Source organism: Vicia villosa, unplaced genomic scaffold (genome assembly GCF_029867415.1).
Source record: "Vicia villosa cultivar HV-30 ecotype Madison, WI unplaced genomic scaffold, Vvil1.0 ctg.000205F_1_1, whole genome shotgun sequence".
NCBI lineage: Eukaryota > Viridiplantae > Streptophyta > Magnoliopsida > Fabales > Fabaceae > Vicia > Vicia villosa.
Genome location: NW_026705069.1, coordinates 199,044 through 223,293, shown reverse-complemented (window position 1 = coordinate 223,293; position 24,250 = coordinate 199,044).

Genomic DNA, 24,250 nt, shown 5'->3' with positions numbered 1-24,250 from the left:
TCAACTATACATAGTGAGAAGAAATTTCCAGATTCCACCACAAAACAAACACCTAAGAATTCAATGTGTCAAGATAACCCCGTGACCAACTGGACTTATGAAATATGATTAATTACGAGGGCATATAATGATATAAAATCTTTTAATGAGACAATATAAGTGAGTACGGATACAAATAATTGAAACTACGTGTGTGATTTCTTTTGGAACCATGCAATGATAGTTGATTCTGTAGTCTCTTATCGCGAAGATAATCATATCCATGCAATGATAGTTGATTCTGTAATCTCTTATCACGAAGATAATTATCGCCCCACACTTTCATGTCGGTTGTTGTGTGAAAATGAGTCATGCTACATGTGACTTATTGAGTGTTGTATGCACATTTGTCACATTGTATTGATATTTTCAACGTGGATATTTGTGTTATAGATGTAATCTTTGATTTCATATATTTTTCTTTAAAAGAAATATATGGTTTATTTAGTGTAATTACTAAATTTAGGATATTTTTTTCTCAAAAGAAAAGATCTTATTTATTTTAAATAAGTGAAATTAAAAACCTTAAATTATGAATATTTTAGTTTAAATATAATTAATTTTAGATTGAGATTTCTTTTAAATATATGAAAATAAATTTTTTGAAAATGTAATTAAAAATTCTTCAAATTCTATTTTTAGAAGACTAACTCAAAAATGTTAAGGTTTTTAAAAACAAAAATCTTAAAAAATGTTAACGGGCCTAAAAATTTGATAAGTCCAATAACCCGAAATACCTACCAAGAATTATCCGTAACCCGCTCTAAATCAGCCCGTAAAAACCGTTTTCAAATTTCGACGAAAATATGCCTTATGTTTCCATCTGCGGGTTGGGTTGTGTGAGGTAATTGTGTAACGTCTCGATAATTTAATTAATTATTTAATTAAGTTATTTTGGATTAATTGTCAAAGTTGTGAAACGTTGGAATATGTGGATATAAGTTACTATGTTGATGTTGGTTGATTAGTTGATTAATATTGGTAATAATATTAATATAAATATTAGATTATTCTATATGGGCTTATTAAGTGGTTGGTGGTAGTGAAAGAGAGGTATGGATACTGAGCCCAATACGAGAATGAAATTATATGATTAAGTGAAATAAAGAAATTGAGAAAAGAATTAGAAGTGACATTTTTGTGAAAGAAATAAGAGTTTTGGAGAGGAGAGGAGCAAGCTAGGGCATAAATGGGGAGAACCCCATTGGAAAAGAGGAAGTTCTTGCTAAGAATCACCAGGTAAGGGTGAGGTTCATACTCTCTAAAGGTTGGCATGATGACGGGTATGGTAGAGATTAGATTTTCATAATTTTATATTCATGTTTGTATAGAAATTAAATTTTTGAGGTGTTGATGAATGTTAAAATTGATGTTTAATTTATTGTGCAATTGATGCAATTGGTGTGTGTGTGTGTGTGTGTCTGAAGAGTTACATGGTACTGATGTTAAACTTGAAAAATTAGGACCTATATTGATTTTCTGATATGTGAAAGTTGGGTTTTTGGAGTTTTAAGGGGTAAAAATTGTGACAGCAAAGTTGCAGGATTTTGGCTCTGCAACAGTGAAGTAACCGGTTACCAGAATTGAAGTAACCGGTTACCTCGTGAAAAATTCTGCATTTTGGCCTTTGAAACTTCAAGTAACCGGTTGCTTGTTTCGAAGTAACCGGTTACCTGGGACTTTTTCTGAAAATATGGCTACTCGAACTGAAGTAACCGGTTACCAGATTTGAAGTAACCGGTTACCACTGTGTTGACAGCACTTTTGCAAAACTTTGAAAACTCATAACTTTTGACTCGGGTTTCCGTTTGACGCGCCATTTGGACCGTTGGTAAGCTAAAATAAATTCATATCTTATAAGAATGGATTTAGAATCATTCGAAGATTACTTAATATGACTTATACTTTGTTATGTGTTTGATATGTATGAATTGATAACGATGTTGTATGCTACATGCAATTAGTTGTACGTATTCGATCTGTATGAACTGATAATGATGCCTTGTAATGAATTAGCAATAAATATGCTTTTATTAAGAACGAGTCTTGCTTGAGGGCTCAAAGGAAGTCTAGCACCAATAGGTAAAACGCCTGCCTAAGGGACTTATATTCTCGTCATCCAGGCTATACACAAATCTATCTAGAAGACTTTGATTCTCCAAGATAAATTAAATCCTCGCTTGAGGGATTTAGTGTCTCCTTGTACTTGACAAAATGCTAGGGTCACTTCTAAGGGGCGTGACAGATGTCCAGCCTGAGAGACTTGAGAACAAGTCTTGCTTGAGGGATCAATTGAAGTCCGGCCCAAGTAGGTAAAACGCCTCGTCAGAGGGACTTATAGTCTCATCAGCCGGGCTTTATACAAATCTATCTGGAAGACTTAGATTCTCCAACATAAATTAAATCTTTGCCTGAGATGCGTAGTGTCTCTTCAGCCGAACCTCCCATGGTAGCTAGAACTCTTGTGAGGGGAAGCACTAGTTCTCGGGATACTCCCATCCACCATGAGAAAAAAGACACTTTGTCTTCTACTAAAGGCATCATGGCTGAGAGACTATGTAGTGTTATATTTGTAAAAGGTCTTGCCTAGGGCGATGCCCTTGGGCCTACCTAGAAGAGCTAACGATATAAGGTCGTCCAAAGGGAGGTACTTCCTTGCCCTGTAGTATTCTGCCACCACAATGTCATTAACTAACCCGTGACTCTCTTAAAAATAGGGATTCAACTGTAAACTATTGACTAAGTGGGAGGTGGCCCTTTTGAGGAAATTCTAAGTCTTAGAAACCTCCATAAATATATCTCCCCTCAATGGGAGAAAAACGGACCTCAAGTTATACATACTCTCTACACCATAAAAGAGCGCAACGCTCACTACGGTATTAACACACTGACATTGGAGATATACGCTTGCTACCAAGCGTTCTTCAAAGTTTTTATTCATTTTAGTATTTTATTTTCGCATTATAATATTTTCGCATTCTAACACACAAACCTTACGTATCTTTGATTTATACGATGATACTTGATTCTTTAGGTTCTCACCACAAATATAGCCATCGATCCAGTCTTTTCTGACGTTGACATTGAAGAAAAGAAATGAGTTGAGATATGATATGGGTTATGGTGTGGAAATAGAGAAGTAGTGCCGTATGTGACTCTTATTGATGAATATATATTTAGTCATTTTGTATTGATGTTTTCAATGTGTAAAATCTTGGTCACTAAGGGTGATTCTAGTTTTTCTAATTTCGCATTCTAGCCCCCACCCTTTTTTTTAATATGTAATGTGTCATTTATTATATTATTTTTTGGTTAAGTTTTGGTAATTTTTTTTAATTTTTATATTTTAATTTTTGTATTGAATTTCTTTTATTTTTAATATATAAATTATTTGATTTTATCCCTTTTAATATTAATGATGTAGGTACTAAAATCAAATATTTTATATAATATAAAAATTAATTGTAATATAAAATTATTTTGTTAAATTAAAACACAAAATAAGGACAAATTTTTTTTAAAGTATTTGTCATGATCAATATACCAAATAAAATATATTATGGAGACTAAAATAAAAAAGAATATACTTAAATAGATTAATTATATGTTTAAAATTTTTAATAACTTTTTAATTTGTGCTGACTTGTTTAGTTAGGGGACTTATTTCTTCGCAAATTTTTATTTTGTGAGGGGATTTTTGTATTTGTGAGGAGTTTAACCATGATAAAGTAGATTCTTTCTTGTAGCGTTTCAATACAATTTCATGGTTGTGGTGAAAGTTTTCTCAAATTCTAATCTTGTTTCTTGGAAAATCAGTTCTCGTTGACTTTTTTGTCATCCGTAAATAAGTTTTATTGATTTCATAATCTCCCACATTAATAGGGAAGCCAATATTTGTAATGATATTCTTGTGAACTTTGGATTTTCCACTAGGAGTTATTCTTGGTTCACTTTTATTGATATCAATTTGGTTAAGGATTACGTTTTAGATAAAGATGGTATCTTTAAATTTAGGCTTTGCTCTGAAGGTGTCTTGAATTAATCCTTCTTGTATATCTTGTTTTTCTTTTTTTTGTTTAAAGATATTTTTAGTTTAAAAAAAATACAATTACAATTGTATAAATTCTTAAGTCAAGCACGGCTGCGACTACTACATATTAAAGAATGTAAAGGCTGGATTATTTTTATCACCTTCCAATACATATATTGTATTGATATTTTAAGAAGCATGGTAGATCACAAGGTGTTTACAAGTGATTACATAATGTATTTATATTGGCAAAAAGATTAACATAAATATACTTTTAAATGATTAAATATATTTTTAGTAACAAAAGAGAAAATATAAATGTAATTCGAAAACATAGAATATAATATTTGTTTACATAACAAAAGAGAAAATATAAATGTAATTCGAAAACATAGAATTTAATATTTGTTTATAAAACTTGGCGTGTTTGTCTTGCGAAATTAAATCTAAAATTTTGAATAATTTTTTATCGCTATACAATGACAATGAAAGAAACAAGAATTTTTTTTTGGAAAGAAATGTGAATTAGTGTTTGAAAAAAAATAAGAGGAGGAAAAAGAATATTTTCTACAGAGTTTTCCTCTGCTTATAAATTGTGGAAATCTTATTCACTTTGTAATTGTAAAGTTCTGTGAATGTAAGTGTATACAAAATAGGGGTTACTCCCTCTATTTATAGTTTTTGGCTGCTTTATCCCTAGACCAACGTCCAAAATATAAAAGCTCAAAATACCTAATTCTACTAACACTACAAAATTAGGCATAAGGCAAAATACTTGTCGAGGCAACTCCTTCGACATTTTGACACACTAGGCTAGACAATTTCGACACAGCCTTCCTTCTGTCGAGCAACCTTCTTCTACACAGGAAATTACAATCTCAACACACCACCTAATTCATTGTGTCTAAGCTATCTACATTCATCATAGCTCTTAGTCTTCAGAACACTTGGACCTACACACCATTCATCATGATATGTGTAAGGCGGGCTACCGCACAGAGCCTCAAATTTTTTACGGTTAAACTGTAACTAAATAGGGCCTCATAAATCTTTGACATTATTAAAATGGGGTTACATTGGGCCTCTATTTATTTTTTCATAGTTGAAGCATGACTAACCTACACAGGGCCTCTAAAAATCTAAGACGACCCTGCTTTCAAATCTCTTAGTATCCTCTTCGTCGCTGCTAGATGTGATACCTTTGGTTTCTGCATGAATCTACTCAGCATACCTATAATGTATGCTAGATCAGACTTTGTGTGACAAATGTATCGTAATGATCCAATAAGTCTTTCGATAGTTGTAGCACTTCGCCAAACAAGACCTTACACGGCGCTTTTTTTGGCTTCTGAAAGCGCTGTCTATTCCACCACTGCTGTAGGTAAAGACAGCGCTTTTTTTTGAAAGTAAAAGCGCTGTTAAATACCCCCTTCAGGCAACCCTTTCACTTTGAAAGCGCTGCTAAAGGCCCCCTTTAGCCTGCGCTTTTACTTTGAAAGCGCTTCTAAAGGCCCCCTTTAGCCAGCGCTTTTACTTCTAAAGCGCTGCTAAAGGACCCCTTTAGCCAGCACTTTTACTTCTAAAGCGCTGCTAAAGGACCCCTTTAGTCTTGGTTCTGTAGGTGTCAAAGTCAAGTTGCATTCTTCCATCTCAAATCTCTTGAGAATTTCGCTTGCATATCTTCTTTGATGCATCATTAACTCTCTACTGCTCTTGTAGAATTCGATGATAAGGAAATATGAAATGTCACCCAAATCAGACATTTCGAACTCCTTGCTAAGATCACCTTTCAAAACTTCAATCTCTTTCTTGCAGCTAGTTGTTATCAACAAGTCATCGGTATGGAGATATTGTTAGAACAAGATTTGTGCTTATCAATTATCTTAGTTTTGATGATAACAATAATATGAATTTTGCTTAAGATAATATGGTACTCTAATCCAATGCAATTTCCCTTTCAGGAAATATATAAAGAGTACGCATAATTCAGCGCTCAGAAGATGTGTCTCGAATGGTTCAGCATGCAACATCAGAACATGGTCTGGCAAGACATCAGAAGATGGTCGAAGCAGAATCAGAACATGGGTCTATGGAAGCATCAGAAGAACATGAGATCAGAAGCACTGAAAATCAGAAGATGGTATCACGCTCAGAAGCACTTCAAGGTCAGAAGATCAGAAGATGCTGTGCACCAAGCTGTTTGACTCTGATGATATTCAAACGTCGTATTCACAAACATCAGATCAGAAGGAAGTACACGTGGCAGACTACGCTGACTGACAAAAGGAACGTTAAAGCTACTAAAGGCTACGTCAGTAGACACAGCGTGAACAAGGCTCGAGGTAGTTGACAAAAGCGTATAACATTAAATGCAAAGCTGTACGGAACACGCAAAGCATTAAATGCATTCAACGGTCATCTTCTCAACGCCTATAAATATGAAGTTCTGATGAGAAGCAAGGTTAACGATTCTGCACAAAATCAACTTATATCAAACTTGCTGAAACGCTGTTCAAATCTAAACTCAGAATCTTCATCTTCATCAAAGCTCACTACATTGCTGTTGTAATATCTTAGTGAGATTAAGCTTAAACTGTAAGAGAAATATCACAGTTGTGATTATCGCTTTTAAGAAGCATTTGTAAACTCTTGAATAGATTACATTAAGTTGTAAGGAACTAGAGTGATCAGTTGATCAGTATACTCTAGGAAGTCTTAGCAGTTGGCTGAGCAGGAAGTCTTGGCAGTTGGCTGAGCAGAAAGTCTTAGGAGTGAACTAAGCCTAGAGTGATCGTGTTGATCAGTAGACTCTAGAAAAAGTCTTAGGAGTGAACTAAGCCTAGAGTGATCGTGTTGATCAGCAGACTCTAGAAAAAGTCTTAGGAGTGAACTAAGCAGTTGTTCCTGGAGTGATCAGGTTGTGATCAGAAGACTCTGGAAGACTTAGTTGCGGCTAAGTGGAAAACCATTGTAATCCGTGCGATTAGTGGATTAAATCCTCAGTTGAGGTAAATCATCTCTGCGGGGGTGGACTGGAGTAGCTTCGTTAACAGCGAACCAGGATAAAAATATTTGTGCATTTATTTTTATCGTCCAAGATTTAAAGTCACACTTATTCAATCCCCCCCTTTCTAAGTGTTTTTCTATCCTTCAATTGGCATCAGAGCGCCGGTTCTAAGGTGCAAGCACTTAACAGTGTTTAGAAAAGATTCAGGAAGAGAAAAACGCTTCATTTAAAAGATGGTTGATGAAAGTGAAAGGACTATACCTACACCTGCATCTACATCTGGCTCTGCTGAGCAATACAACGGTAACAATGGTTATACTAGACCGCCGGTATTTGATGGTGAAAACTTTGAATACTGGAAAGATAAACTGGAAAGTTACTTTCTGGGTCTAGATGGTGATCTATGGGATCTTCTGATGGATGGTTACAAACATCCTGTAAATGCCAGAGGCGTAAAGCTGTCAAGGCAAGAAATGAATGATGATCAAAAGAAGCTTTTCAGGAATCATCATAAATGTAGAACTGTTTTGCTGAATGCTATCTCTCATGCTGAGTATGAGAAGATATCTAACAGGGAAACGGCCTATGACATATATGAGTCCTTGAAAATGACTCATGAAGGAAATGCTCAAGTCAAGGAGACAAAAGCTCTTGCCTTAATCCAGAAGTATGAAGCCTTCAAGATGGAGGATGATGAAGACATTGAAAAGATGTTTTCGAGATTTCAAACTCTTACTGCTGGATTGAGAGTTCTTGACAAAGGATACACCAAGGCTGATCATGTGAAGAAAATCATCAGAAGCTTACCCAGAAGATGGGGTCCTATGGTGACTGCATTCAAGATTGCAAAGAATCTGAATGAAGTTTCTCTGGAAGAGCTTATCAGCGCCTTGAGAAGTCATGAAATAGAGCTGGACGCAAATGAGCCTCAAAAGAAAGGTAAGTCTATTGCATTAAAATCAAATATCAAGAAATGCACTAACGCTTTTCAGGCCAGAGAAGAAGATCCTGAAGAATCAGAATCTGAAGAAGAAGATGAACTGTCCATGATTTCCAGAAGGCTAAATCAACTCTGGAAGACCAAGCAAAGGAAGTTCAGAGGCTTCAGAAGTTCAAGGAAATTTGAACGTGGAGAATCTTCTGATGAAAGAAGATTTGACAAGAAGAAGGTCATGTGCTATGAATGCAATGAGCCTGGACACTACAAGAATGAATGTCCAAATCTTCAAAAGGAAAGTCCCAAGAAAAAGTTTCATAAGAAGAAAGGTCTTATGGCAACCTGGGATGAGTCAGAAGATGATTCAGAAGATGAGCAGGCCAACTGTGCGCTGATGGCGACAGAAGATGACGGATCAGAATCTACATCAGAATCAGATTCTGAAGAGGTATTTTCTGAACTTACTAGAGATGAGTTAGTTTCCGGTCTAACTGAACTTCTGGAACTCAAGTCTCAGATTAGTCTCAAATACAAAAAGCTGAAAAAGCAATTTGAATTTGAAACAAAGAAGCTTGAGTTGGAGAATTCTGAATTAAAAGAAAAACTTTTAAAATTATCTAATAATGTTGGATCTCCTTCTGATTCAGAAAAATCCACTCCTAGTCTGAACCATATTCTGAAAGAATATGATTTAAGTTTCAGAAAGTTCTTATCTAGAAGTATTGGCAGAAGTCAGCTAGCTTCTATGATATATGCTGTGTCTGGAAACAAAAGAGTTGGCATTGGTTATGAGGGTGAAACCCCATACAAACTTGAACCTGTTGATGAAATGAAAATTACATACAAACCATTGTATGATCAGTTCAAGTATGGCCACTCTCATGATATTAGGCACACCTCACATGCACAAAGTTTTCACATAACACACACTAAGAAGCATGTGACACAACCTAGGAAATATCATGAAACTCACATTAAGAATTATCATGCTGTTCCTCCTATTGCTTACAATGTTAAACCCAAGTTCAATCAGAACTTGAGAAAATCTAACAAGAAAGGACCCAAAAAGATGTGGGTACCTAAGGATAAGATTATTCCTATTGCAGATATCCTTGGCTGCAAGAAGGACAAAGCACAACATGTCATGGTACCTGGACTCTGGATGCTCGCGACACATGACAGGAAGAAGGTCTATGTTCCAAGACCTGGTGCTTAAGTCTGGAGGAGAAGTCAAGTTCGGAGGAGATCAGAAGGGCAAGATAATTGGCTCTGGAACTATAAAGTCTGGTAACTCTCCTTCCATCTCTAATGTACTTCTTGTAGAAGGATTAACACATAACCTTTTATCTATCAGTCAATTAAGTGACAATGGTTATGATATAATCTTTAATCAAGAGTCTTGCAAGGCTGTAAATCAGAAGGATGGCTCAATCCTATTTACAGGCAAGAGGAAGAACAACATTTATAAGACAGATCTGCAAGATCTTATGAGTCAGAAGGTGACTTGTCTTATGTCTGTTTCTGAAGAGCAGTGGGTCTGGCACAGGAGATTAGGTCATGCTAGTTTGAGAAAGATCTCTCAAATTAACAAACTGAATCTTGTCAGAGGACTTCCTAATCTGAAATTCCAATCAGATGCTCTTTGTGAAGCATGTCAGAAGGGCAAGTTCTCCAAACCTGCATTCAAGTCTAAGAATGTTGTTTCTACCTCAAGGCCATTAGAACTCTTGCACATTGATCTGTTTGGACCAGTCAAAACAGCATCTGTCAGAGGAAAGAAATATGGATTAGTCATTGTAGATGATTATAGCCGCTGGACATGGGTAAAATTCTTGAAACACAAGGATGAGACTCATTCAGTGTTCTTTGATTTCTGCATTCAGATTCAATCTGAAAAAGAGTGTAAAATCATAAAGGTCAGAAGTGATCATGGTGGTGAATTTGAGAACAGACCCTTTGAAGAATTCTTCAAAGAAAATGGTATTGCCCATGATTTCTCTTGTCCTAGAACTCCACAGCAAAATGGGGTTGTAGAACGAAAGAATAGGACTCTTCAAGAAATGGCCAGAACCATGATCAATGAAACCAATATGGCTAAGCATTTCTGGGCAGAAGCAATAAACACTGCATGTTATATTCAGAATAGAATCTCTATCAGACCTATTCTTAATAAGACTCCCTATGAATTGTGGAAGAATAAAAAGCCCAACATTTCATATTTCCATCCTTTTGGATGTGTGTGCTTTATTCTGAACACTAAAGATCATCTTGGTAAGTTTGATTCCAAAGCTCAAAAGTGTTTCCTTCTTGGATATTCTGAACGCTCAAAAGGCTACAGAGTATACAATACTGAAACATTGGTTGTAGAAGAATCAATCAATATCAGGTTTGATGATAAGCTTGGTTCTGAAAAACCAAAGCAAGTTGATAATTTTGCAGGTTGTGATATTGACATATCAGAAGTTGTTGAGCCAAGAAGCAACGCATCAGAAGCAGAGCTTCTCAGAAGCAAAGAATCTGAAGATCAAGTATCAGCTTCTCTGGAGGATCTAAGTATTTCTGAAGAACCATCTGTCAGAAGATCATCCAGACTCATCTCTGGTCATTCAGAAGATGTCATTCTTGGAAAGAAGGATGATCCAATCAGAACAAGAGCATTCCTTAGAAACAATGCAGACTGTCAATTAGGTCTTGTATCTTTGATCGAGCCAACTTCTGTTGATCATGCTCTAGAAGATCCAGACTGGATAATTGCTATGCAAGAAGAACTAAATCAGTTTACAAGGAATGATGTTTGGGATCTTGTTCCTAGACCAGATGGATTCAATATAATCGGTACAAAATGGGTCTTCAGAAACAAGCTCAGTGAGAAAGGCGAAGTGGTAAGGAACAAAGCCAGACTGGTGGCTCAGGGTTATAGTCAGCAAGAAGGGATTGACTACACAGAAACCTTTGCACCAGTGGCCAGGTTAGAATCTATTCGTCTATTAATTTCTTTTGCCACTCAACATAACATCACTCTCTATCAGATGGATGTTAAGAGTGCCTTCTTAAATGGTTATATAGATGAAGAAGTTTATGTCCATCAACCTCCTGGTTTTGAAGACTCTATGTCTCCTAATCATGTTTTTAAACTTAAGAAATCATTGTATGGATTGAAACAGGCTCCCAGAGCTTGGTACGAACGCTTAAGTTCTTTCTTTCTGGATAATGGTTTCACTAGAGGAAAAGTGGACACTACTCTCTTTTGTAAAACCTTTGAAAAGGATATTTTAATTTGTCAAATATATGTAGATGATATTATTTTTGGAACATCTAATGCTACACTTGGAAAGGAGTTTGCTAAGTCTATGCAGGCTGAGTTTGAAATGAGCATGATGGGAGAACTCAAGTATTTCCTTGGAATACAAATAAATCAAACATCAGAAGGAACGTATGTTCACCAAACCAAGTATGTGAAGGAACTTCTGAAGAAGTTTAATCTTCTAGACTGCAAAGAAGCCAAAACTCCTATGCATCCAACATGCATCCTAGGTAAGGATGAGGTAAGTAAGAAGGTAGATCAGAAGTTATACAGAGGTATGATTGGATCTCTTCTATATCTGACTGCTTCTAGACCTGACATTCTGTTCAGTGTTTGTTTGTGTGCTAGATTCCAATCAGATCCTAGAGGATCTCATTTAACTGCTGTTAAAAGGATTCTAAGGTATCTGAAAGGTACTACTAATGTTGGTTTAGTTTACCGAAAATCTAAAGAATACAACTTAGTAGGATTCTGCGATGCTGACTATGCTGGAGACAGAATTGAAAGAAAAAGTACTTCAGGAAGTTGCCAATTTCTTGGAAGTCACTTAATCTCCTGGTACAGCAAGAAGCAAGCAACCATTGCTCTATCAACCACAGAAGCAGAATATGTCGCAGCTGCTGGTTGTAGTACACAGATGCTCTGGATGAAGAGTCAGTTAGAAGATTATCAGATATTTGAGAGTAACATTCCTATATTCTGTGATAATACTTCTGCTATATGTTTATCTAAGAATCCTATTCTTCATTCAAAAGCTAAACATATTGAGATAAAACATCATTTCATAAGGGACTATGTTCAGAAGGGTGTTATTTCTTTAAACTTTGTTGATACAGACCATCAATGGGCTGATATCTTTACAAAACCCCTGGCTGAAGATAGGTTTAAGTTCATTCTGAAGAACATCAGTATGGATTTATGCCCAGAATGAGAAGATGAGAAGTTCTCATGTATGAGTATCTTCTGAAATGAATGTGGAACAATTTTTTTTTCAGAAGTTCTGATTGAAATCTTTTAGAAATTATGATTCGGTTATTACTAACGTTTCATTGTCTAAGTTGATTCAGAACCTCTTTTAAAGCAAAACAGCTGTTACGTTTTATCTCGGGATGGTAAACCTGTCGTTACTATTCATGGATAAGCGCGCGTGCAGTTGAAGGGACGCCGACCATAGGTAACTGTGCAAGTCACTTCATTTGTCTTTATTATCTCTCCTCACGTCACGTAACATTAAATGCTAGTCATCATTCGTTTCACTTTATTTTCTTTTAAATACCCTTCAAAATTGTTTTTTGGTTTCCTATCTTTTTGTTTTCCTCTTAAAAGTTTTCTCTCTCTCTCTCTCTCTCGGTTTTCATTTCTTCTCTCAAAACCTAGCGTTCACCCTAAGCCTGTTGAAGCTCCATGACTCAAAGGCGACAGATCTCTGTGCATCTCGGGATGGCTCTTCTAATACCTCTCAAGTCAGATCCTTCTTTGATGTTGTTATCAACTTTCATCCAAAGACAGAAGACTTTCTTGAGTTGTGGGAAGATATACTCAACTTCTATGTTGAGTTTCTTGACCGAATGTTGTATTTTTTAATTTTTTGTAGTCATTTCCTCTTTGGAAATTCTACTTTGTAGTTTTCTTTTCCTTGCTGCTTCTGCTTGTTTTGTATTTGCTAGGAATGTTTTTCATCTTGTTAAACATAGGAACCTTTTGTAATATCTTTTGCTGATCAATGAAAAAGTTTCTTTGTGTTTTACATTCCAGTAAATGTTTTCTTTTGTCGTTTTATACATCTGAATCTTTTTATATATTCTTTTTGATGTTATGACAAAAAGGGGGAGAAAGATAAATGATAAATGATTTGATTAAATCTATCAGTTGCTGGGTAAAGGCTCCCACACATTCACTAACAAGAACTGCAAGTTCTATATACATTCACTAACAAGAACTGCAAGTTCTATATGGTTTAAGTGTTTTGCAGGTACAGAGAAGTGAAGTGAATCTTCAAAGCAAACACTAGAAGCAAAACCATGGAAACTGAAGCAAGCTGAGTGCTGTCAAGCTTCAGAGATCAGAAGCAAGAAAGAAGAATGAATCAGAAGCACTGATAATAGAATTTGAATATCATTGTCTATCCTGTTATGACAAAATTCTATTTGCCCTGATACATATAATGTTATGGCTCTGATACATTATTTGCTCTGATACATGTTTTTAGCCTAAATGCTCTGATACATTTGGCTCTGATACATATCATGTATTTGAATATACATTTTATGTTCTAACTCGTTCATGCTGACTTTTGTCGTTTAGTTTTTGTTCTGAAACATTTCAGGATGTAGAGATGCTCAGATGATGCTCTGGTACATTCAACAATGTTCTGATACAAATCTAGCATGAAGTGATGTTGGTAGACATTCAAAGTTCTGAAGCTATCCGAGGGAAGCAGAAATCAGAAGATGTGAATGTTCTAAAAGATCCAGAAAATTCAAGTTCTGAAGCTGTCCTGAATGGAAGCAGAAGTCAGAAGCTGTGAATGTTCTGAAGATCAAAGAAATTCAAGTTCTGAAGCTGTCCTGAATGGAAGCAGAAGTCAGAAGCTGTGAATGTTCTGAAGATCAAAGAAATTCAAGTTCTGAAGCTGTCCAATGGAAGCAGAAGTCAGAAGCTATGAATTCTCTGAAGGCAGAAGCTTATATGATCGTCTCTACCGAAATAATCAGGGAAGTCTTTTATCAAAGTTCTTCGAGTATTTATTTCAGGGGGAGATTATTTATCTCAGGGGGAGATTGTTAATCTCAGGGGGAGACATATTCATATGCTTATGCTATAGCTGTGTAATTTGTCTTTTGCCGTCTACTCTTTCTGATCGCAAATTCATATCATTTATATATGTTTTTGTCATCATCAAAAAGGGGGAGATTGTTACAACAAGATTTGTTCTTATCAATTATCTTAGTTTTGATGATAACAATAATATGAATTTTGCTTAAGATAATATGGTACTCTAATCCAATGCAATTTCCCTTTCAGGAAATATATAAAGAGTACGCATAATTCAGCGCTCAGAAGATGTGTCTCGAATGGTTCAGCATGCAACATCAGAACATGGTCTGGCAAGACATCAGAAGATGGTCGAAGCAGAATCAGAACATGGGTCTATGGAAGCATCAGAAGAACATGAGATCAGAAGCACTGAAAATCAGAAGATGGTATCACGCTCAGAAGCACTTCAAGGTCAGAAGATCAGAAGATGCTGTGCACCAAGCTGTTTGACTCTGATGATATTCAAACGTCGTATTCACAAACATCAGATCAGAAGGAAGTACACGTGGCAGACTACGCTGACTGACAAAAGGAACGTTAAAGCTACTAAAGGCTACGTCAGTAGACACAGCGTGAACAAGGCTCGAGGTAGTTGACAAAAGCGTATAACATTAAATGCAAAGCTGTACGGAACACGCAAAGCATTAAATGCATTCAACGGTCATCTTCTCAACGCCTATAAATATGAAGTTCTGATGAGAAGCAAGGTTAACGATTCTGCACAAAATCAACTTATATCAAACTTGCTGAAACGCTGTTCAAATCTAAACTCAGAATCTTCATCTTCATCAAAGCTCACTACATTGCTGTTGTAATATCTTAGTGAGATTAAGCTTAAACTGTAAGAGAAATATCACAGTTGTGATTATCGCTTTTAAGAAGCATTTGTAAACTCTTGAATAGATTACATTAAGTTGTAAGGAACTAGAGTGATCAGTTGATCAGTATACTCTAGGAAGTCTTAGCAGTTGGCTGAGCAGGAAGTCTTGGCAGTTGGCTGAGCAGAAAGTCTTAGGAGTGAACTAAGCCTAGAGTGATCGTGTTGATCAGTAGACTCTAGAAAAAGTCTTAGGAGTGAACTAAGCCTAGAGTGATCGTGTTGATCAGCAGACTCTAGAAAAAGTCTTAGGAGTGAACTAAGCAGTTGTTCCTGGAGTGATCAGGTTGTGATCAGAAGACTCTGGAAGACTTAGTTGCGGCTAAGTGGAAAACCATTGTAATCCGTGCGATTAGTGGATTAAATCCTCAGTTGAGGTAAATCATCTCTGCGGGGGTGAACTGGAGTAGCTTCGTTAACAGCGAACCAGGATAAAAATATTTGTGCATTTATTTTTATCGTCCAAGATTTAAAGTCACACTTATTCAATCCCCCCCTTTCTAAGTGTTTTTCTATCCTTCAGATATAGTATAAGCAATTCACTATTGCTTCTTCTTACATATACTCTATGCTCAGTTGTGCACTTCCCAAATTCTTTCTCCCTTAGAAAATTGTCAATCTTCTTTTCCCAAGCTCTAGGAGCTTACTTAAGTCCATACAGGGCTTTATGCAGCCTATACACATTTCTCTCTTCACCATGTTTCACAAACCCAACTTGTTGTGCAACATAAACTTCTTCGTTCAAGGTTCAATTAAGGAATGCACATTTAACATCCATCTGAAATATGTGCCAATTATTCATGTTTGTTAAACCAACAACCAACCTGATTGTTTCAATCCTGGCAACAGGTGCAAAAACTTCATCAAATTCGATTCCTTCCTTTTGAAGAAATCCTTTCGCTTAAGCCTTGCCTTGTGCCGATTCACTGCCCCTTTGGAATTACACTTCACCTTGTATACCAAATTCACATCGTTTACCTTCTTGCCTTGAGGCAATTCGACAAGTGACCAAGTGTTATTATCTTTGATGGACTTCAGTTCCTCATTCATCACTTTCATCCTCTTTGAATCCTTTAATGCCTCAGCTGCATTGATAAGTTCAACAACTACGTAGAAACACTACAAGAAAAATGGTTATTAGCTGGGTGAATTTGCCAGGTGACTAGCACCTCGCAAATGATTGCAGTTGAGGGATGCAAACCACCTCACAACCTAGTTTTCTTAAAAAATATATATAAATATTTTTCCGTCTCGCAAAGGAGGGGGGAGTTTGAAATTTTTTGAAAAAAAGTTGCAGAGTGTTAAACACCCCGCAACAATGTTTTAAAAAAGTTTTTGGAAATTAAATATTAAATTTACCAAGAAGTCAGGGGAGCAGGTGATTTTTTGCAGATTTTACTGACACAAAATTTACGAAGTGCAAACCACCCTGCAAGTCTCAATGCCTTTTTTCGTTGCGAGGTGAGGTCCACTTCGCAAGTTTCTTTTGAAAATTTTGGAGAAAAATAAACCTGGTAATTAATGACGATAGAAAGTGGTAGGGACATGTGTCAGACACGGAGATTGTGGGGTGTGAAGCATGCGGCAAGTGTCAACGATAATAAAATTTGCTAGGTATTTATCATCGCGCAAGATTTATTTAATACTATTACCTTTTCAAGTCCATCTCCCAGGTTCTCGTTCACTCTCTCGTTTTGCACTCTCTGAAGGAACCATCATCTCCCAAAATCTCTCCCAAACCTGATTCACTCAAAAAACAAAATATCCACAAAACCCTTCTTGCAAGCTGCATCATTCCTTTCGAGGCTTCCAGGTTGCAATCGTTTGTTTCTAGGGTTTCAACATTTGGGGTTTCTCATATATTGTTGGTGATTTCTCGTTCAGGGGTTTTGATTTCGGGGTTTTTCAATCAAGTACTTTAGTGAACTTCGTTTTTCGTTTGAGATTTCTCTTCCATGGTTTCTGCGATTTGAGTTTGATATTTTAGCGTTATGCCTTTGCAGTATTGGACGTGGTGTTACTAGCTAAGAATCGTGAGTTTCAGATTTCTCAAAGGGAAGGCGGCGACGGTGGAGTTTAGGTGTCTATTTCATTTTGATTGCTTTAATTTTAAATTCAATTGGGCTACTGTTAGTGTTAATAAAACTATTAGAAGTCATGAATGGTTTGCAAAGTATAAGAAAAAGCTTAAAGTAGAAGTTATTGTTCTTCATCACTACTATTTAGCACGAAAGATATTTATTCGAAATACAAAATCTAGTATCAGAGTATCAGACTTTGTTTTTTTAAACTGTACAATCAAGCTGCATGGTTGAGTCATACACGGCAACAAGAAGCTTATCAGATTGCATTCCATGGTGCGAATCTTCGTGAATAGTTCTTTAATCCCTCTAAATTTCTTTATAACAATAGTTTGTTGGAACTTCGAATTAAATTATACTGAGAAAATATGTGTGAGATATTGTATCGAACTCTAGTATTGTCTAAGGGTAGCTTCTTGGTTCGACAGTTCGACAGAGTTAAGCATGGAGTCGAAGGATTGTTCACATGCTGGTGTCGAAGTGTGCATGCTGTAGTCGAAGATGGGTCTAGCATGCAGATGTCGAAGATGCTAGGGTTGTTAGCATGTTCAATTAGGTTTTAGTGTTTAAACCCTAATTTGTTAAGTTAGCTTGTGTATTAAGTTGGCTTGTGTAATGGGCCTTGCTGAAAAAGCCCATTGGTTAGTATGTTAGGTTTTATTATAAATAGCATACTAGTCTCTCATCATTGCTAAGCTGAAAATCCTAATTTAGGGTGAGAGAGGTTATTTGTTATTCTTGTAAACTTGTAATCTTGTTTTAAGAGAAAGTGAAAGAATAGCAGTTATAACCAATTCTTGTGTTCCTCTTCTTCCTTGTCCTTTATTCTTCCTTGTTTTATACTTTGTTCTTGGCATTGAATTCACAACAATATGGAATATGAAGAAATGATTATAAAGGTAACTTGAGAATTATTTGTATATTTCCAGACTTCATAGTATGTTTTCTTTCTTTTTATTCTGTCCATATTCTCAATCACAGGTCTCATTATTGTTACATTGCATACAAAGAATGTCAAACTGAATATAAATAAACCAAATGCCACATGCGGCCTATACGAGACTCCAACATCAATTTATACGGCATGAATTTTGGAGTCTCGTGTTTCAGAGATCTCTCGCCAATGCATCGTACGGGCATAAATATTGGACTGTGCCGCCCAGTAGTAAAACTGTTAGTTGATGTACATGATATATAGGTCACAACAGAAGTGCAAAAAATACAGGTTAAATATGGTTCTACCATTCTGGTAATCATGATCATATCCTGCTTCCTTTGTAACCCCCCTCGTATGAAACACAACACCAGTAAAACTTTCTAGATCTTCTTACCATTCTTGAGATTACGTACAGCCATAACAAGTTGTTGTCTTTCTACCTCTATTGGAAAATTATGTGGCTATTGTTAGTGTTATTTGATAGAATTACTAACATAGAATTACTAACTATAGTTATCAGTACATAATTGTTAGTCCATTTAACAATAACAAAAATTGTCGTAGCGGTGGAGAACACTATAACGGCCGCCGTAGGGTAAACAACAGGATGGCGGAGCGGAGAGGTTTCCCCTCTTAAAAAATCAAAATTTCCCCTTAAGTTTACAATGTTTTAATGATAATTTTTTAATTTTCAATCAAATTTGAGTTGAGACTCAACCTTAACTTCCTTCGTAGTAGTCGTTTATGCCACTTAAAGATAGTAAAGACTCTTACTAGACGTATCCATCAAACTGAAAAACAGTATTCATGTCAAGATGAAGGATTTGGAAAATGCATTTGTCATGGTTTGTTTACCTCTTGTCATAAATGTGTTTAGTAAAGTTAGATTTGTTTTTCCATATTCAATAAAATTTGTTAATTGGCAGACATCTATGTATTATCCATTTGGCTGAGTGAAGTCTATTTTTTCACGGTGAGTTGGTGTTATGTGTGAAAAGTGTCAGATTCTTTCATATTTCATGGAATTGAATGCAACTTAATTAATGAAAAAATCCCTGTAGTCTTACATTTTATTAGAAATGAGGCATAAAAGGAAAGGATAATATGTAAGTTTGGGCATGTTTTAAAGCATCTTTTTCGGTTTCATTTTGCAGGATCTCTACGAAACGAAGAGGTAAATTTGAAGGTAAAGGCTGGAACCGCAGCGGGCAAGTTTGTATCTGTTGGCAGAAATCCTTGTGAAATACGATGAATTGATGTGTGATCCGAGGTTCGGTTTTGATATGTGATTGCAGGTCTTTTCTCTCGGATGGGTGCGAAATACAATGGCTCGAGTTGAACTGATACGATGAATGGACATTGGCCTTGAAGTGTTTGGTTTGGTATGAATTTGTAGAACTTGAATTTTATGTTGAATTGAACAAACATGCTGGTTTTGCTTTGATTTGCAACTTCATGTAGTATTATTCTTTTGAATTCTTTTGGGCATGAATTCAATTCTAATTTTCTGTATATTTTTTGCAGGTAATGTACCTTGCTTGACATATTTGTTCGGCAACTTTGTATTGGGATGCAGAATTGAATCTGAGTTAGGTTTGAAGTTCGATTTGGTTTGAGGTGAGAATTAATCAAACTAGTAGAATGTTATAGAATCGGATTGTTTATTTAGCTCTGAATTCCTTTTATGCGTAGTTTCTGAACGTCTTTATAAATGTCAGCTCTTTTCACATAAAATTACCGTTCGTAAATTCCGTTAATTTATAATTCTTTTCACCTCATAAAAATACACTTTTACATATGGTGGAGGTTGTGAGTCAGCAGGGTCATAATAGGAGAAGACATAGTATAATTAGATTAGGCGTGGTTGTTTGATTCAGGTGAAAATGTTGCAGGCGATTAGTGAAAAGAGTGTATTACAATATGTTGCCTAGTTGGAATTTAGAGAGCATAAGAGGTAGATGCTTTTTGTGATATGATTTCCAAGATGAGGAATTTAGGTCCCAAGAAGAGATGCTTATCTGTTTTTTGGCTATCTATTGAGTGCCAATCGTGACTCCGTTGCCTATGGCCAGTGCGTATTGGAATTTAGGATTCTTTAGAGGTTTCTGCTTGTAGCAAGTAATTACAGGGAGTGAGTTCAGTTTTAGAGTCATTTCGAAATCATCTTCCCAACACCAGTATAAAGTAGCTATTCTGTCAAATTGATCTCTGGGTGCTTAGGTTCTTGTCGTATCGGTCCTCGGTAGTACTTCTTTTTCTTATAATCACAAAAAGTATTTCTTATTAGCATTAGTACTTCTATTCTGTCACCAGTATGAAGCACAAAAAGTAGAAAAGAAAAAAAATTAGTTATTAGCATTAGAACTTCTATTATTGTGTCACCAGTATTTCTTATTAGCATTAGTATTTTTATATTATCTTATTTTAAAGTTTTCTTATAATCATTAAATAAATCTAAAAATGTCATTGAATTGTAATTTAACATTTTTTAGTAATAAAATTAAACTACATAAAATTTAAAGTGCAGGGGGTCAACAACTGACAGAGTAAATTTTAAAGAATATTAACAACTTTGTCAAATTTAAAAATGAGTTATTAGCATTAGAAAAAAGCTTCTATTTTTTATTTTTATAATGTCTTATTTTAAAGTTTTCTTATAATCATTAAATAAATCTAAAAATGTCATTGAATTGTAGTGTAACATTTTTTAGTAATAAAATCAAACTACATGAAATTTAAAGTGTTGGGTCAACAACCGACGTTGTACATATGGTGTTAATTAAAGGTATCTTGTAGCTATAAAATGCAGAGCAGATTAAAGTATAGTAGTACTTCTTTTTCTCACTACAATATTCACAACAACCGATAGGAACAAGTAGATAAAGAAAAATGTTGGCGTAAATTCTAGATTTACTATGTTAATTCCAAGAATCACAAGAAATGAAGTTAATGTTCCAGAAAGAAGTCAATTCACTTTATCAGTCTTCGGTCTTTCTGGTCGTAGTTTTGGAAAGACGAATGTGCAATGGCTGACCGAAAAGGAATTGCAATCTGCTCATGTTCATGTATTGATTAATTGTGTTGAAGTTAAACCATACATTGAGTAAGTATACCAAGTGAATTTTTGTTTTGAACAAATTGGGTTTAAACTCATTACCTTCTAACTTGCTTTTAATCTGTTTCGATATAGGTTATATAATAACTTCCATTATGAACTCACCGGTGAACAAGCAACAACCACTGACGTACATGCTTATTTTCCATCATGGTTCAAGCAACAATTGGTATGTAATGTCGAATCGTCTCCACAACTACTCCATCTGAGAAACTTGGCTAAAGGCCCTATTAAACGTGTAAACAAATGGCACACATACTTTGTAAATGGATATAAATTTCACACTGATGAATGGACAAAAGGAAAGAAAACCATAAATAGTGGCGTGTTTGTAAAAGGGTGAAGACGGCTTCTATGGTGTTATCATGCACATTTACGAGTTGGAATACAATTATTTGGACTCGGAAAACAAAGTTGTCTTGTTTTATTGTGATTGGTATGATCCATCTGCTAGAGGCACAAAAATAAATAAAAAAATATAACACCGTAGAGATTAACATGGACTGAAGGTACAAGCATTATGATCATTTCATCATGGCACATCTTGTCAGGCAAGTTTATTTCGTGCCCTATCCTTCAATTCAGCGAGCTAAGCATGATTGATGTGTTGCAATCAAGTCAAAACCAATAGGCCATATTGAAACTGATGACCTTGTAGAAGACCTTGCTTATCAAGTCGATGAAATGTCACAAAATAATCATGTGATTGAAGTTGAACAACTTACAAGTTTGTGTGATAATGAAGTCGAGGGTCAGCAAGTTGATGCGTCTATATTGTTGCCATCAAATAATGTGGATGAAGATGACGAAGAGTCGGAATCTGAAGATAATTTTGAATCAAATGAAGATAATGAAGATTTTGAATGATGATGCATCTAGTATTTTAATGAAGCTTTTAATACATATTGTAATGAATCTAGTATTTTAATATGTAGATGCTTTTAATATGTTCAAACTTTTAATGCATATTGTAATGAATCTAGTATTTTAATGAAGCTTTTGTTGTCCTTTAATATGTTCAAACTAAATATACATATTGTTTATCTTAATGATGCATATTGTTTATTAAATATGTTATAATCAAATTCTTTTCTTTTAATTAGGTAAAATGCATCCACGTCCTGAGGATAAAGGTAAGATTGTTTATAAAGTTCGTCGCACGAGGATACGTGTAGTTGAGGTTCCATCAAATTCTATGTATTGCCCTTTACCTCAGTCTAGTCAGGGGGTTCAGCAGACTACATCTCAGCAGACTCAGTCTAGTCAGGGGGCTCAACAGACTACACCTCATCAGACTCAGTCTAGTCAGGGGGCTCCGCAGACTACACCTCAGAGGACTACACCTCAGCAGACTATGCCATATCAGACTATGCCTCAGTCTATGAGCACAGATCCATCTCATAGATATTATACTTCACTTTTCACTTCACAGAATGTTCCACCTGGATTTTTGATATCCGACATGCAGCCTGGGGGTTCTAGCATCCCATATCCCCCACCTGGACCCTCATCATCCCATCATCCCGAGGGATCTCGCATCCCACATCCTTCACGCTGATCCTCGTCATCCCACCACTCCATGGGCTCAGGCACCTCACATTCCCCACATGGATCCTCGACATCCCATCACCACTATGAGCATGATGATCATATATTGCCTGACCATGAGGAGGAGGAGAAGGAGGAGGACATTGAGGACGTGGACGTGGTTGCGATGGAGTATAAACATGAGAAGCAGGATGGAAGATGGGTTATTAAACCTGTTGGAAACTCGTAAGTTTCTTTCTTATATATTATTAAGCATACGCATTTGTTTCCATTTTTTAAATTTAATTAATACTTATTCAAATTTTGGTTTTAAGTTTTGTGTCAAGTAGGCCTGCTGCAGTTAGCATAAAGGAAATTATCTAAGAGTTGTATAAAGCATCTTGGAAGACTTTTGGATAACTTGTGAAGAAGGATCATGATTTATATAAACATTGGTTCGACAAATTTCGGGTATAATATTTTCTTTAAGCAATTAATTTTCTTTTTCTAGTTGTTAAATAATGCATGTTAGGTACACTGTCTTTGCGATGATTGTTAAATAATGCATGTTAAGCTGAGACCAAACAATAGTGCATGTAAGGATTGTTTGTCACTATGTGACTAGGTACATAGTCTGGTTGTTAAATAATGCATGTTAGGTTCGACATGCATATTATTTCTTCTTCAAATGTAATTAGAAAAAGAGCAATGCAAATAGTATTAAGTTAAGCAAGTAATGTCTATGATAGGCAGATCAATTTTAATTAAGGATAAGGGAAGTAATATTGGTTGGTGTTGGTCACTTGCTTGGACAAAAAAAGAAAACAGTGAGGATTCCACTTAGTTCAATTGATATTGATATTGATAACAACTATAACAATTTGTAATTATATAAAGAAAAATAGTAGGATCAAGATCAAGTGCTTGACTTACTGCTTCAAGCCAATGCAGCAAAGCAAATTTTATAGCTTTAACATCTTTTGATAAACCTTTACCAACCTTAGCAGCTCTTGTTCTAGCTCTAGCCCAAAGCGAAATGGCAGTTTCATGGTTTTCAACATCAAAGAAACATATAGAGCTTTGCTTCAGTTCATAAGATAAATGTCAAATTAAAACACAAAATATTTATGTACAATTGAAATTCTCAATATTAAGTAAATAAAATATAATGTACCAGTTTTGTAGAAAGAAGAAATGAGTTATGAGAATGTTTATGTAGTTTGGCAGAATATAAGTGAAATGGAAAAGTGATGAGAAGTGTAATTGAACTCAAGTAGGTGTGATGGTTAGAACTTAAATTAACAGATGAGGTTACTCTTTAACTTCATATATATATATATATATGAACTAGAATGGATGAAATAGAAACTATAGATTTCATAATGGTAATGGATCTTACAACAAAAATGGCGACAATGGAATCATTAATCCATCGACTTTCTTTAAGGAGTGCTTTGTGATACTGGTTGGTGTTGGTATCTACATATTGTGAGTCCTAATTATACATAGATTATTTTAAATTGTGACTCCTAACCATCTTGCTTTAATTTCTATATTGCAAGAGAAGTGTGTATGGAAA